We start from the raw sequence: 14,253 nt of genomic DNA on the forward strand, positions 1-14,253 counted from the left end.
TGTGGAGCCTCCATTTTTATTTATCTATCTATCTCTTAATCTATCTCTATATATATCTATTAATCTATCTGTCTATATATTTCTATCTATACATCTATTAATGTGTCACTATATGTATACTCTGTCTATCTCTAGCCTATCAGTCAATGTGTAAATTTAAATGTAAGCCTAAATATAACTAAACAAATCGCACTCTAAATGTCACTATATCACCAAAAATCCGCTATCTCAAAATCAAACTCCTCTCACAAAAACCCACGAGGTCAAGATGTGTTGACTTCACTTTTATACAGATGTGCGATTGTGTGGTCTGTTCCCGACCCTGCCAACCAAACGCTGATTCGGCGGACCATGCCACCTGTCGAAACACTTGTGAAACACGCCAAAGCTTCATTTAGCCGTAGTCACGTGACATGGGTGTTTTGAATCATGCTTCGGATCAGTGTTTCTAAACATCTGCGCTTCGAGATCTCGAAAAGCTTCAGAACGTCAGTTTCGCGTCAGCCATCCCCATAGACAGTATATAAACTGGACACATCGACCCCATAGGTTTCAACTGGGGTCAATTAGAAGCACTCACTTCCTGATGGTTGAGCGTACTGCGCAGACTCAAACTGAGCTTGACGACGTAGATGTGACATGAGCAACCCGTCTGTCTTCTAGCTGTACCAAGAGAAATCTGAATCATTCCAGCAGACAAATTAATTAATTTTGAACCAATGACCTGAGCAGACATTTGTCCATTGCCTGGGTATAAAATATGTATCTTTCTCTGTCTGAATTTACTTGTGCAGAGACATCTGTCACACACACAATTAATTAATTATTCATAAATTGTTTGGATAGTGACAGTATGAACAGCAAAAGTGACACTGTGTTGAGTGCAGTGCTTATGGTGGAGGGAGTGTAATAAAGTAAACTGCAACAGAATAGTCTGGGGTGGGAAAAGTTAAGAATTGTTTCTGGGGGGGTTTGTGCAGTGAACTGTTACTAGTTTAGTGCAGTGTTGTGCTATGGGACTGGGGAATTTTTTCAAGTGTGTTGGGGTTTAGACGATTCCTCTTCTTGGACAAAACCTCTCCAGCCACAGAGGATGCAGGGGAACATAAAAATGCCAGTGCCAGCTGGTATAAATGAAAACACTGATGCTTCTGTTGAGCCCAGACAGGGGAGGGTTTCCTCTTTCTTGCTGGTTCCATTATTACCAGGAAAAAGGAAGAGGTCACAAAAAGCAAACAACTCAAAAAGGGCAATCCAAATCAAAAAGCAGTCCAGTCCAGATCCAAAAATCCAAAGCAATCCAAATAATCCTATCTAATAATATAACAAGACTATAATATAGCTAGGCCTACTATAATTAATAATACCAATATACTATAACTATTCTAACCTGATATAATGTAATAATATACAGCCCTAACACATAATATGCCATGAAATGTTTGTGAGTGTAAAGGCCCGTTCACACCAAGGACGATAACTATAAAGATAACGATAAATATATAATTCTAAAAATCGTTCTCCATATTAAAGAATAACAGAGTTCACACCACAACTATAACGATAAAGATATGAGGAACAATATCGTTGGGATCACTTTCAGAACGATTTTTTTTCCAGCTGTCGAACGATAAAACACTGACAGCCAATCAGAATCCATTCTAATTTAAAGGTCTCGCGCATTTAAAATGGATCTGGATCATCCGGGCGCGCGCATGCTTAGAATAAAAAGACCGTTATCGGTCACTGGTGTGGACACATATATAGTTATCTTTATCGTTATCTTTATAGTTATCGTGCTTGGTGTGAACGGGCCTTTAATATGAAGGTAAAACAGTAGCAAAACTCGAGAGCATGTAAATGTGAATTTGAGAACTTGTACAATAAATATTCGTACTTGTACATGAACATTTACACTCACAGCTCCAATGTGAAAACCTGTAAAATAAAAATCTGAAGTTGAATGTTGAAATTTGCACTCGCAAACAATAGTCACAAACCTGTATTCTGAATCTGAAGCTGCAGACAAGTAGACACAAATGTGTAAAATGCCATTCACAGAAATACAACGACAGACACAAACTTGTAATATATATTTTGCGTTTAATCTTACGTTCACATTCGCGGTACTTCCTCAATTAAGCACTTGCAGCTTCTCAAATCTGTCACTGCAATTTCAAATTTCGCGCCTTGACTTTTGCTACTCTTTTCGCGACATATCAGGTGCAAAACTAACTTGTGCACTTGAAACTCAGAGGCGGTGAGAGGGAAAGGGGGGCGGGAGAAGGGGGGGTCAAAGGAGCCGTTTTATTGGTTGGCACCTAGCCAATGAAATGGGAGTTCGATGATGTCACGAAACCCGCGTGCACTGAAACACTAACATGGCTTAATGCATTAGACTGATATTAAAATAAATAAACGAAATTATCAAACTCAGTAGGCACAATGCTAATGCATACTACAGAAAAGCAGATGAGCACAGAATATGACGTAAAACATATGACGTATGCCATATATATATATGCCCTATATATGGTATATATACCATATAGACTGTAAAAGAGTTTTGTGTGTCCAACAGTTAGGCTAGGGTGAATATTTAAAACATTTACATTTTTCCAAAGCGACTTACATTGCATATTAAGGTATACATTTTACATTCTTATCAGATAATTTAGGTGCATTTTCATATTGCAATGGAATTGGCACACACACACACACACACACACACACACACACACACATATATATATATATATATATGTATATATATATATATATATATAGGCTATATATATATATATATATATATATATATATATATATATATATATATATATATATATATATATATGAAGAGTTCAGATGCAAAAGCCTCTAAATGCCATTTGAAATTTTCTTATAGAATGATCATTTTTATCAAGCTTGTATATTTAAGTTCAGTAATTTCACTTAAATGATAATTAATAGGTAATCTTCACTGCCATTTAAGTGAAATTATTGAATTTAAATATATGAGCATCTGAACTCTTCATATATATATATATATATATATATATATATATATATATATATATATATATATATATATATATATATATATAAGCAAATGTGTGTTCAGTGCAAATAAACTTGCTGCCTAGTGTTTTATTAATAAAGTAACAAATTATGTGTTTTTTTTATTGTTTTTAATTTTTATTTTATAACTGTTAGTCCATTAAGCCTCATTAAGCGTTTTCTTGGGTTTCGAGGAAAACGTACAATTAAACGCGTTGCGTTCATATTCTGTGCTCAATTTTTTTCTGTATAGGCTATGCTTTATGGTGTTTCCTGTTTGGTCTTTTAATACCACTGTCTCAATTAAACGCGTTGCGTTCATATTCTGTTCATTGGTGAGGCATCGACCAATAAAATGACTTCATTCCGACCCCAGCCCCGCCCCCGACTCTGCTCTCGCAAGTCTGCATTTACAAGTGCACGAGTGAGTTTTGCTACAGGCATATCGCAAAAAGAGTAGCAAAAGTCAAAGCGCTAGGATTTGAAGTTGTACTGCCAGATATGAGAGGTTGTGAGTGCCGACTTGTGGTTGTACAACGAAACTGAACTAAAGCACAAAGATAAATGTGTAGTACACAATTGTGCCTGTCATTTTGTTTATGTAAATGACACTTTACACATTTGTAACTATTAATCTGCAACTTCGAATTCAAAACACAGGTGTTCTGAGTATTGTCTGTGTGTGCAAATCGATAGATGCAGCTTTTCACATCAGAGCTGCAAGTATAAATTTCAACTTACAAATACAAATATTAATTTTACAAGTTCTCACATTCAAATTAGCAAGCTCTCGAGTTTTGCTACTGTTTTACCTTCATACTTTAAGGAGTAGGCCTAATCACTTTTAAAGCACTGTTACGTAATCTTATGTATAGATTTATCTGCCGGCTTAATGCTTCTAAAAATGAAATTATTGTGGGTTTATCAAATATAGCCTAAGGGTTAGTACTATACGGTATCAGTCAAAGCTGGTACACTGGTACTGGTGTATTTTGTAACTCTATGTTTACAAAATTGTATGGGTTGTGATGGATTGTATGGGTTGTATATGTTGTTCAATGTTTTTTTTTTTTTTTTTTCAATTGGACTTTGAGTCCGTAATAAAGGTTTGATCTGATCTGATCTTTGATATATGACACAATAACGACAATGACAATGGGAGTTATCTAACTCTCTATCACTACTACCACTGCTTCTACTACTCCTGACAACACCCACAAGGCGGCGCGAGTTTCGAACCCCCTTTATCCGGAAGCGACACTCAATCCGAACCGATGGTGTATTCACACAAACCGAGGCCTCGTTTGTCATTAGTCACGTGATTTTCACGTTAACAACACAAGCCTCGAATCGCGGCTTCATCTGACACGCCCATTTTTTCTCGACACAAGCTCTGACGCCTCGGTTCAAATGTCACATCACTACATACACTTATCTGTCAGTCGAAGAGAACAGGTAAAAGACATTCCTACTTTTGTCTTGTAAGTAGGCCTATCTGTGTTTTCGTTTTTACATGTGATCATTTTTTTTAAATCTAAATTATTTGTTGTTGTTGTTGGAACAGTGTACAGTGAACTGTAACCCGTTTTCATGTGCCCTTAAACTCGAATTATCTGAATTCAAAGGGGTAAACATGAAACATGTGCAACCTATTATAATGTGTTATAATGTGAAAATAATTATAATGTGAAAGCCACAAATATCTTTTACTCTTTTCTTTAGATCATTATGATATGAAAATAGGACTTTTTAACTTGGGAAGTTTATTTGTATAGCACATTTCAACAGCAAGGCAATATAAAAATACAATATAAGAAAACAATTAAAAACACTTTAAAATACTTTAACAAAAACAAATAAAACCGAATTGTTAACGTTAATGTGCAGTGTAAGAAATGAATAATTTTTCCAATTAATAAAAGGTTGTGGCAAACAAAACTAAGCTAAAGGTTAGCCTTAACTTTAAATACGTTTTCTTGGAGTCTGGGACAGAAAGCAGACAAGCAGAAGATCAGAAATGTATTTGGTACTAAACCATTCAGTGCTTAAACCAACATGATCATTTTGAAATCAATTCTTTTACAGACAAGAAGCCGGCTTAAAGACCTCAGAACTGGAGAGATGTGATCCTCTTTCTTGGTTTTAAAGACACTGTTTCTTGCAAATTATCCAGCATACAGTCAACTAAGCACAACAATAAATATACAGAACATAACACTTAAATTTACAGGCAGCACATTACTCACATAAAGGAATAAAAACAGCTTTCCCAATTGCCTCGTTGTTCTAATGCAACACGATAGCTACAAACATGTGACGTGTTTAAGTATACTTACATGTACATTAGACATAAATGGGTTAGAGATAAATGCCTTAAAATTTAGGAAAAAAACTAAAATGAAATAAAAATAAAAGTTGTTTTTACCATCATGTTAATTAGAAATCTACAATATATTTTAATTTCAAATCATATGATGTTAGTAGTCAAACATGTCTAATGCGGTAATTTAAATTATGATGTCATTTTTTAATTATCATATTCAACAGTTATGGATCTCAACTACTTAAAGAGATACTTCAGGATTTAGCATTAAGCTTTGTGTCAGTAGAAAACCTGTAGTATTTTCGAATTACCATGCTTTCCTCCCTCATATCCCCCTGAGACGAGAGATTTATGTATTTTTTGTCTGGAAAAAATCCTCCGATGACACAAAAATCGTCATTTTGCGTCATCGGAGGATTTTCTGGCCAGAGGCTAGAGACTACAGCCAGTAGTAAGGGCTGTCCCGCATGTTTTCAACCCCCCCCATAGAGGGTGGGATCTCACTCACAGAATGTACAAACAGTGTCAGCCATATTTTATTTGGAAGCTAAGCTAACGGGTTCTTATTCTGTGGAGAAAGCTGAGTAGTAGGGGTTATCCTCTTTTTCCCGGCCATTGAAATCGTCCAAAATGTCCAGGATTCAGCTTTTGCTTTCTGTGGTCGCCATTCATTGTTTACATGCACACCTTTTGTTTCAGTCTAACTGAATTCATTCCGATTGGTGAATCTGAATGTAGTGTTTACATGAACGCTAAACAAGTGATCAGTTGATGTGCGTTTTAACATTACTAAGAAAATTCCCGCTCCTCCGTGAGAGATACGAGACCGGTGCATCTCACAGGTGTCACTCATCAGTAATCATGGCACCGGCCTCGCGTTGTTCTCCCGCGGCCCTAGCCTCGTCCCTCTTGCCACAGTAAACATGATGAATGGCGACTGTAGAACGCAAAAGCCGAATCCCGGACATTTTGTGCGATCTCAAAAACCCGGGCAGACCCATCACAGAGACTCACTAGTAGCTTAGCTTTGTTGTTTAACTGCTCTCTAACCGGTAGGCGTGGCTTGGGAGTGGCCTCCTAGGGCAGCGAAGCAAGTGCATTCTAGGAGTTGTTGTCTTTTGTCCACATGAGCCAAAAATACATTTTCTGGCTTTTCTCAGTCTAGAAGGCTCCAAATTCAAAAATAATTTCACATTTCTACTACATAAATGACCCAATTTAAATACACATTCATCTTTCCAAAGGTGAAGTATCCCTTTAAGAGAATGGCATCGACTGAGAGGCCGAGTTTTTTGGGCAGATGCCGTGATGACCAACTTCCCGGCGGCAAAAGAGTTCGACTTGAGAAATGCAATTGGGGAGCATTTCAAACAAACACCAGGGAAAGCAGGGGGTGGGAGGGTATAGAAATAAAACCAATTAATCATGTATTCACTGTTGAGAGATAAGAGAATAAATAACCCAAACTTTACAGTTATGTAAGTTATACCTAGCTATACTTGTTGTTTAAAATATTTTATTTTGTCATTCTTTATATTTTCATTATCTGAAGTTAATTTCCTATGTTTTTTATTATAATCTTTCTATATTTTATAATATTTTATTTTCATAATTGTAATTGTATAATTAATAAGTGTCATAATTGTATATTTTTTCAGTTATTGTTATCTTAAAGGCCCGTACACACCGGGACGAATATCGGCGCGCGTTATTCGCCAGCGTTTTTCAACGCGTTTTTTTGTGTTCACACCCAAGCGATTTTCGCTGACGATGAGCCGAGTGAACATGCAAATTCATTCCCTGACATTAGATGGCGCTTAATACCACTCCATAACAGTTCTCTTTTATCAAGATTTTTGTAGTCGCTGTCGCGTTTGTCATAGTTCTTTATGTTCCGACACCAACTAGACCAGCAGCTCTACATTCATCTTGCCTTGCATCTTCCTCGTCTTATTTCTTCCCGGCAGTGTTTAGACGCTACTCGGCATAAAAACCCACGAGGTCAAGATGCGTTGACTTCACTTTTATACAGATGTGCGATTGTGTGGTCTGTTCCCGACCCTGCCAACCAAACGCTGATTCGGCGGACCATGCCACCTGTCGAAACACTTGTGAAACACGCCAAAGCTTCATTTAGCCGTAGTCACGTGACATGGGTGTTTTGAATCATGCTTCGGATCAGTGTTTCTAAACATCTGCGCTTCGAGATCTCGAAAAGCTTCAGAACGTCAGTTTCGCGTCAGCCATCCCCATAGACATTATATAAACTGGACACAGCGACCCCATAGGTTTCAACTGGGGTCAAATAGAAGCACTCACTTCCTGATGGTTGAGCGTACTGCGCAGACTCAAACTGAGCTTGACGACGTAGATGTGACATGAGCAACCCGTCTGTCTTCTAGCTGTACCAAGAGAAATCTGAATCATTCCCTTCCGAAACTTGCAGAGAAGGAGAGTCTGAGTAGGAGGTGTCCATGTAGTAGGGTAGGAAGGGGGGGTCTACCTGCACCCGAAAGGTATATTTTTTTAACCTAGTTTTTTGTAATCCTTAAGGTGTCTAGTAAAGGAATTTTGATGTTCCCCACGCAAATTATTGTCCCATATGTGATTTTTTTTATCCTCTTTTGTGTCCGTGCTTGATTTTCGGCTGTGAAAAATGAAAACTTTAAATCTATATAGAATCTGAACAATACATCCTACAGACACAATCCACCCCATTTTAGATGATTATCTAATGATTAGATTAGATGATGTATGTTGCATTAAAACTCAAATAAACGCAAAAAAATGTACAAAATCGGTGACATTGGATCACTGGAACTCCTCCCCTATGGACCCTATTGATATATGTTTTCTAACTTTTGTATTTTTATAGTCTTTATGATGTCTAATAAGCAAATGTTGATGATCCCTACTTGAAAAATTGTCACATGTTGGTCCAAATGAACATCTCCCATAATAAGGAGTTACTATTCAAACCGTTATATTGGTATTATATTTATTGAAACAAAACAGAAAACCACTCATATAGTCAAATGTGTGTATATATAGGGTATAACAAATCCCCATTAGAATAAACTGAAATAGAAAAAAGTGATTCTAATCAAAGGTCAAAAGGTCAAGGGCAATGATGTCTATTCATCATACAGCAGGTCTTCATAATCGACCTCTTGGTCCTCGTCTTCTTCACCATCTCCATCCATCTCCTCGACTGTTTCCTCCAGCTAAAGTGGGGAGGATAGGTCCACAAGACCACACTGGTTCCAGGGTACCCTCTTCAGTCTTTTCCCAGCCTTGGCCAGGATCATGGGGCTCGGGACACCAGAATATCGGTGTGGCTGCTCTCTTGTAGTTGGCCAGACGGTGGTCGACACGGTTGATGTGTGGGACCAGATTGTCTCTCCTGGGTGGGAGCCGGGACAAATCCACCTTGAATCTGGTGGTAAGCGTCTCTGTTTGGACGAATTAATCTGTGTTCGTTTGGTAACGCCTCACTGCATGTTTAGGTTGCAGCTGTTTTGGTCTGAAATGTTTGGTTCCGGTTTGTCCGAAAAGTAAAGAGAGTTGCATGCATAAATCTCTCGTCCAGCATCCTTTTTTATACACAACAATTGGCGACGAGGATGGCTGAATTTTCTCTTCCTCCTCCACCTCCTTTCCTCGCACTTCCCGGTGAGCCTACAATACCGTGGAATCACTGGCATCAGTCTTTTGAAACACACCTACAAGCTACGGGACTAGCTGACGTGAGTGCAGTTCGGAAAACAGCATTGCTGAGGCACTGTTTAGGAGTCGAGGGACAACGGGTACTGGAGACGTTAACTGGCAACGGGACAAATACAGACTATGCAGGGACAGTGAAACTTTTAAAAGACCAGTTTGCTGCCCCACAGAGTGCTTTATTGAGACAGTTTATGTTTAGACAACGACACGAACTACCAGGGGAGTCCATCCATCAGTACGTCTCCAACCTAAAAGGTTTAGCCAGCCATTGTAAATTCAGCGCATTGACAGACGAGATGATACACGATCAACTGATTGAGCACACTACACAGGCTAAAATCAGGGAGACGTTGCTACTCGAATCAGACGACTTAACACTAGCTAAGGCTGTTGCCATTGCATTCCAAATTGAAAGTGCAGCGGAATGTGCAGCTAAATTAACACATACAGAATCATCATTAAGCCAAGCAGTATGCGTAAGAGCACAGTCACATGACCAGCAACAGCAGCAGCCATTTAGCTCTGGTTTGGATGTACCAGACACAGCCCCAGACCCAGTCATGCATCTCACAAGACAACAAGGGCCGCGTCAGCGTCAAAGGCAGTTTTCCTGCGATAACTGTGGATCAAACACGCATGCCACCAGAGCCCGGCACTGTCCAGCTAATGACCACACATGCTGTAACTGTGGCAGGAAAAATCACTTTGCATAAATGTGACGCTCTGCCCCCTCCAGGTCGGATGCACACACTCCCCGTGGTTCACCCACCATAATTCGCCATGTAACATCGAGGACCATGCAATTCAAGTAATGTACAGTGAATATAAACACAGTGTGTATTCCCCTGCTGCTAGACACAGGTGCAAGTGTCTCCCTCCTGAATGCCAGTACATACCATAAGTTCTTTCATTCCTGTCCACTGTCCACGCCCACTGCTGTCCTACATGGGTATGGTAACTCAAAAATTGACTTGTTGAGGTCTATCACAGTGACTGTTAGCTATGGCACTAGGGTCTTGCCCTCCTTTGTCTTCAATGTGGCCCGACGAGGGGTGAATTTAATGGGGCTGGATCTGTTCATGGCATTGGGATTTTCACTCATTGACACAGGGGGGGCTGCCATTATGACTGTCGCTGCCGGACCACATCAGAAGTGGTCATCACTTGTTTGAAGGGCTGGGCTGTCTGTCTGCTTTTGCCCATAAACCCCTCATTGACTCCTCCGTGATGCCAGTCGTCCAGCCACTGCGCCGTATTCCACTGGCCCTGAAGGGATGGAGTGTCTGTTGAGCTGCAGCGGCTGCTGGATGCCGGTATCATTGAGCCGGTTGATGCTTCACCATGGATTTCAAATTTGGTTGTGGTAAAAAAGAAAACAGGGGCTCTGCGAGTCTGTGTGGACCTCCGCACAGTAAGTAAAGCAGTCATCCCAGACAGATACCCATTGCCCACGTCGGAGGAGCTCACGGCACAATTTCACGGCTCCACTCTCTTTTCGAAACTGGATTTCAGAGAGGGCTATCTCCAGGTGCCCCTCAACCCTGAAAGCAGAAACCTGACGGCCTTCGTTACACACCTCGGTGTTTTCCGCTACACGAGGATGCCGTTTGGCCTTAGCTCCACCCCCTCCTGCTTTCGAAAGGTCATGACCTCAGTACTGGCAGGTATTCCAGGTGTTGTTATTTACCTTGATGATGTGGTGGTACATGGTGCTACTAAGGCTATCCATGACAGTCGCCTGCAGAGTGTGTTCGAAGCCCTCACCAAGCACAGTCTAACCCTCAATGGCAGCAAATGTGTTTTTGCTGTGCCGGCCATTGAATATGTAGGCTTCCGACTTTCCACTGAGGGCATCTCTCCCCTTCAATCTAATGTGGAGGCCATCCTCTCCGTTCCTGAACCGACCTCGGCTGCCCAGCTCGCTTCATTCCTGGGCATGACGGGCTACTACATGAAGTTCATGCCTCACTATTCAGCCATAACAACCCCACTGCGCCAGCTGCTTTGGAGAGATGAGCCGTGGGTCTGGTCGTTAGAATGCACCAAGGCAGTGCAAACTCTTAAAGCTCAACTTACCTCACCTCCAGTGTTGGCACATTTTGACATATCCAGTCACACCCTGGTCACCTGTGACACCTCGGCCATGGCGATAGGGGCTGTACTGTCACAAGTGTAAGATATTTGTAATTTGTAGTGATTACAATTTAGCTCAAAGGAATTATTAATTAATTTATAGGGAATTCAAAAGAGTCACTTATTACAACCGAGCAAATGACTCGTTCGCGGTTCATTTGCACTGGCTGTAACTATCAATTCTGCAACGGATATAAATATCCGAACTATAGTGAAACACTATATAGTTAGCAAGGTAACTTAGATCAGAAGTTTAAGACATTAAATTTGTAAGCACAATAACACAAGTAATATTTCTCCTTAAAATACAAACAAGACTTTATTGATTATTCTAACACATAAAACTAATATCTAACACAAACACACACATAAACATTCATACGCGTTGCAGAAATAAAAAGAGTAAGGAAAGATTAAGTTTTAAGAGTGAGATGATGTAATCCCAAGTTTCTATATTGCACTCATAAGACATGGCCTGGAACGAACCATCAATCATTAATTTAACCCTTCTATCGTTTCTCAGACAGGTTATTACATTTATCAATACACCAGTTCAGTTTAAAAGTCTGGAGGTACTACTTGCTTGTCTTTGCTTTGGGGTTTCCCTTTGTCTGCGTAAAAGGGGTTTCCCGAGTTCGTTCGCTGGCTGGTCTCCTCGTGCCTGATGTGTGCTGGCGGAATGAAAGTCTTTGTTTGAAGCTGGCTTTGCAGAAGAAACGTGGCTCGAAATCTTGTTGCAAAACTTAACTTAGAACCGAGACTCACAACGGAAAAGAAAGAAAACTAAGAAAAGAAAGGAAATTGAGAGGAGTAGATGATGGCTTGAATGAAGCTGTTTAACCCATGTTCTTCAGATCTTGATTTGGGTTATTTCGTCTGCGCGTTTACATGGTTCCTAGTCTGAGAGAGTGAGAGCAGAGCAGAGCAGAGTGCACTGTTTCGGGTCTCAAGATTTTAAACTCAAAAGTTTGTCCCACCTCCTGAAGAGATCGGACCAATTAGATACTGGCTTTCTTTGTCTTGTCGTAAATCATGCGTTATCTGGGATCTCCTTACTCTCCACGCTCTAGCAGAGAGTACAGAGGCCACAGTTTAGACATTATTACTATTATAAGAATACGAACATTTTACACAGATTTCAATCAAGACATCTTTTGAATCATGAGCATACGATCATATTGATATGAAACACAACGCACTTTCATTCAAACATCTAACAGTTATAACAATTACATGAATTATATGGGATCTAAGCATATTAGACACACATTTATTGTAGACACAAAATCGAATCATTGTAGTTGCATGATGTTTGATTGAAGTCCGTTGAAAATTGTTCTTGAATGATTTTATGTATAGTTAGGTAAAATCTCAGTTCTCTGGTTTGAAAAGAAGAGAATTGGTTTGTTCGTTCAGAGGTCCTTAAGGAGGAGGGGGTCTGGAATGTTGTGGGCTCGAGTTGTGTCATCTCTGAACCAATCATTCTTTTCCAAGCTATCTCACATTGACAAGTTCTTCCTTTAGCTGGGCTCATAAAAGTTCTTAGTTGGGGGTTTTCGTTGGTTAGCGTAGACTAGCTGGAGCCTGATTTTATGGCCCTGGATTGGTGATTTGGGTTCTGGAATGTTGAGTTCTGTATGGAGTTATGTTTGAACAAATCACCTGGAAGATTCATTTGTGTTTGATTCGCACCCAATCCTACACAAGTACAGAATGGCGTGGAGAGGCCTGTTGCATTCGCCTCCTGAGCTATGAACCAAACCGAACAAAGATACTCAGTTGGGGAGCGGGAGGCACTCGCTTGTATGTGAGTATGTGGCTTGTGAGAGATGGCACCTCTACCTTTATGTCTGCCAGTTTACACTGAGAACAGACAACCAGGCCTTGACAGCTCTGCTTTCCCCTACTGGCACTGGGCACAGGCCACTGAAACTGCATCGTTGGTATGACCGCCTCCGCCAATACAACTATACTCTACAGTTTATAATGTCATTGCAGACCTTCTCTCTTGGTCAGTTCCTGCCCAGGCCCTGCCTACCAGCGTCAACCACATCGAAAGTGAGATTATTCTCACGCTACACACTCTGCTCGAGTCCACGGTCACTCTACAGGAACTGAAGGCAGCCTCAAAACAGGATATAGTTATCTCCCAGCTCTGCATCTACAGTTGTCAGGGATGGCCACGGGAATTACCAGAGGAGCTGTTAGCATTTTCTCTGGTCAAGCAGGAGCTCTCTTGTTGGAATAAGACATGTGTGGCGTGTGGGTTTTGCACCGTGATTCCAGGGGCCCTTCGCGCTCGTGTGCTGGACATGGCACATGAGGGCCACCTGGGAATAGTGAAACTTAAACAGAGATGCCGCGACCTGGTGTGGTGGCCAGGCATAGACAAAGACATTGAGGCCCTTGTTAAAGAATGCCCAGCATGTCATACCTGGAGAACAGGGGGATTCGACACATCCGTACAGCCCTGTATCACCCACAGGCAAACGGCAGGGGGAACGCTTCCATCAATCCCTAAAAAATGACATCAGAGCACATCAGGCCCAGGGCTGTTCCTTTAAACAAGCCATACGTCTAACACTGCTACACTACCGTGCTACCCAGCATTTTACCACAGAGGTTTCCCCAGCCTCGCTCAAGCAGGGAAGGGAGTTACACCTACCACTGGACAGGCTCCAACCCACCGCAGTCCAGAACACAGTCACACCAGTCAAAGCCTCAGTCACCCGCTGTCAGAAGCGGATGAAACAGTGGTTTGACAAGAATAAGAAGGTCAGGATACCAGATATCGCTGTGGCAGACTGGGTGAGAGCTCGCCGACCGCACAGAGAAAACAAGATGGCATCATTTTGGTCCACTCCACAGCAAGTGGTCCGCCGACTGGGACCAGCCACATACCTCCTAGATGATGGCACCCACTGGCACACCAGCTGCCTTCAGAAGGTGCCAGCACCTCCTGCAATGTTAACTCAGAACAGCGGGGACATAATGCCACCCAGAGCGGAGCAGGAGGA

This window comes from Scardinius erythrophthalmus (genome assembly GCF_964197995.2).
Source record: "Scardinius erythrophthalmus genome assembly, chromosome: 5".
Lineage (NCBI taxonomy): Eukaryota > Metazoa > Chordata > Actinopteri > Cypriniformes > Leuciscidae > Scardinius > Scardinius erythrophthalmus.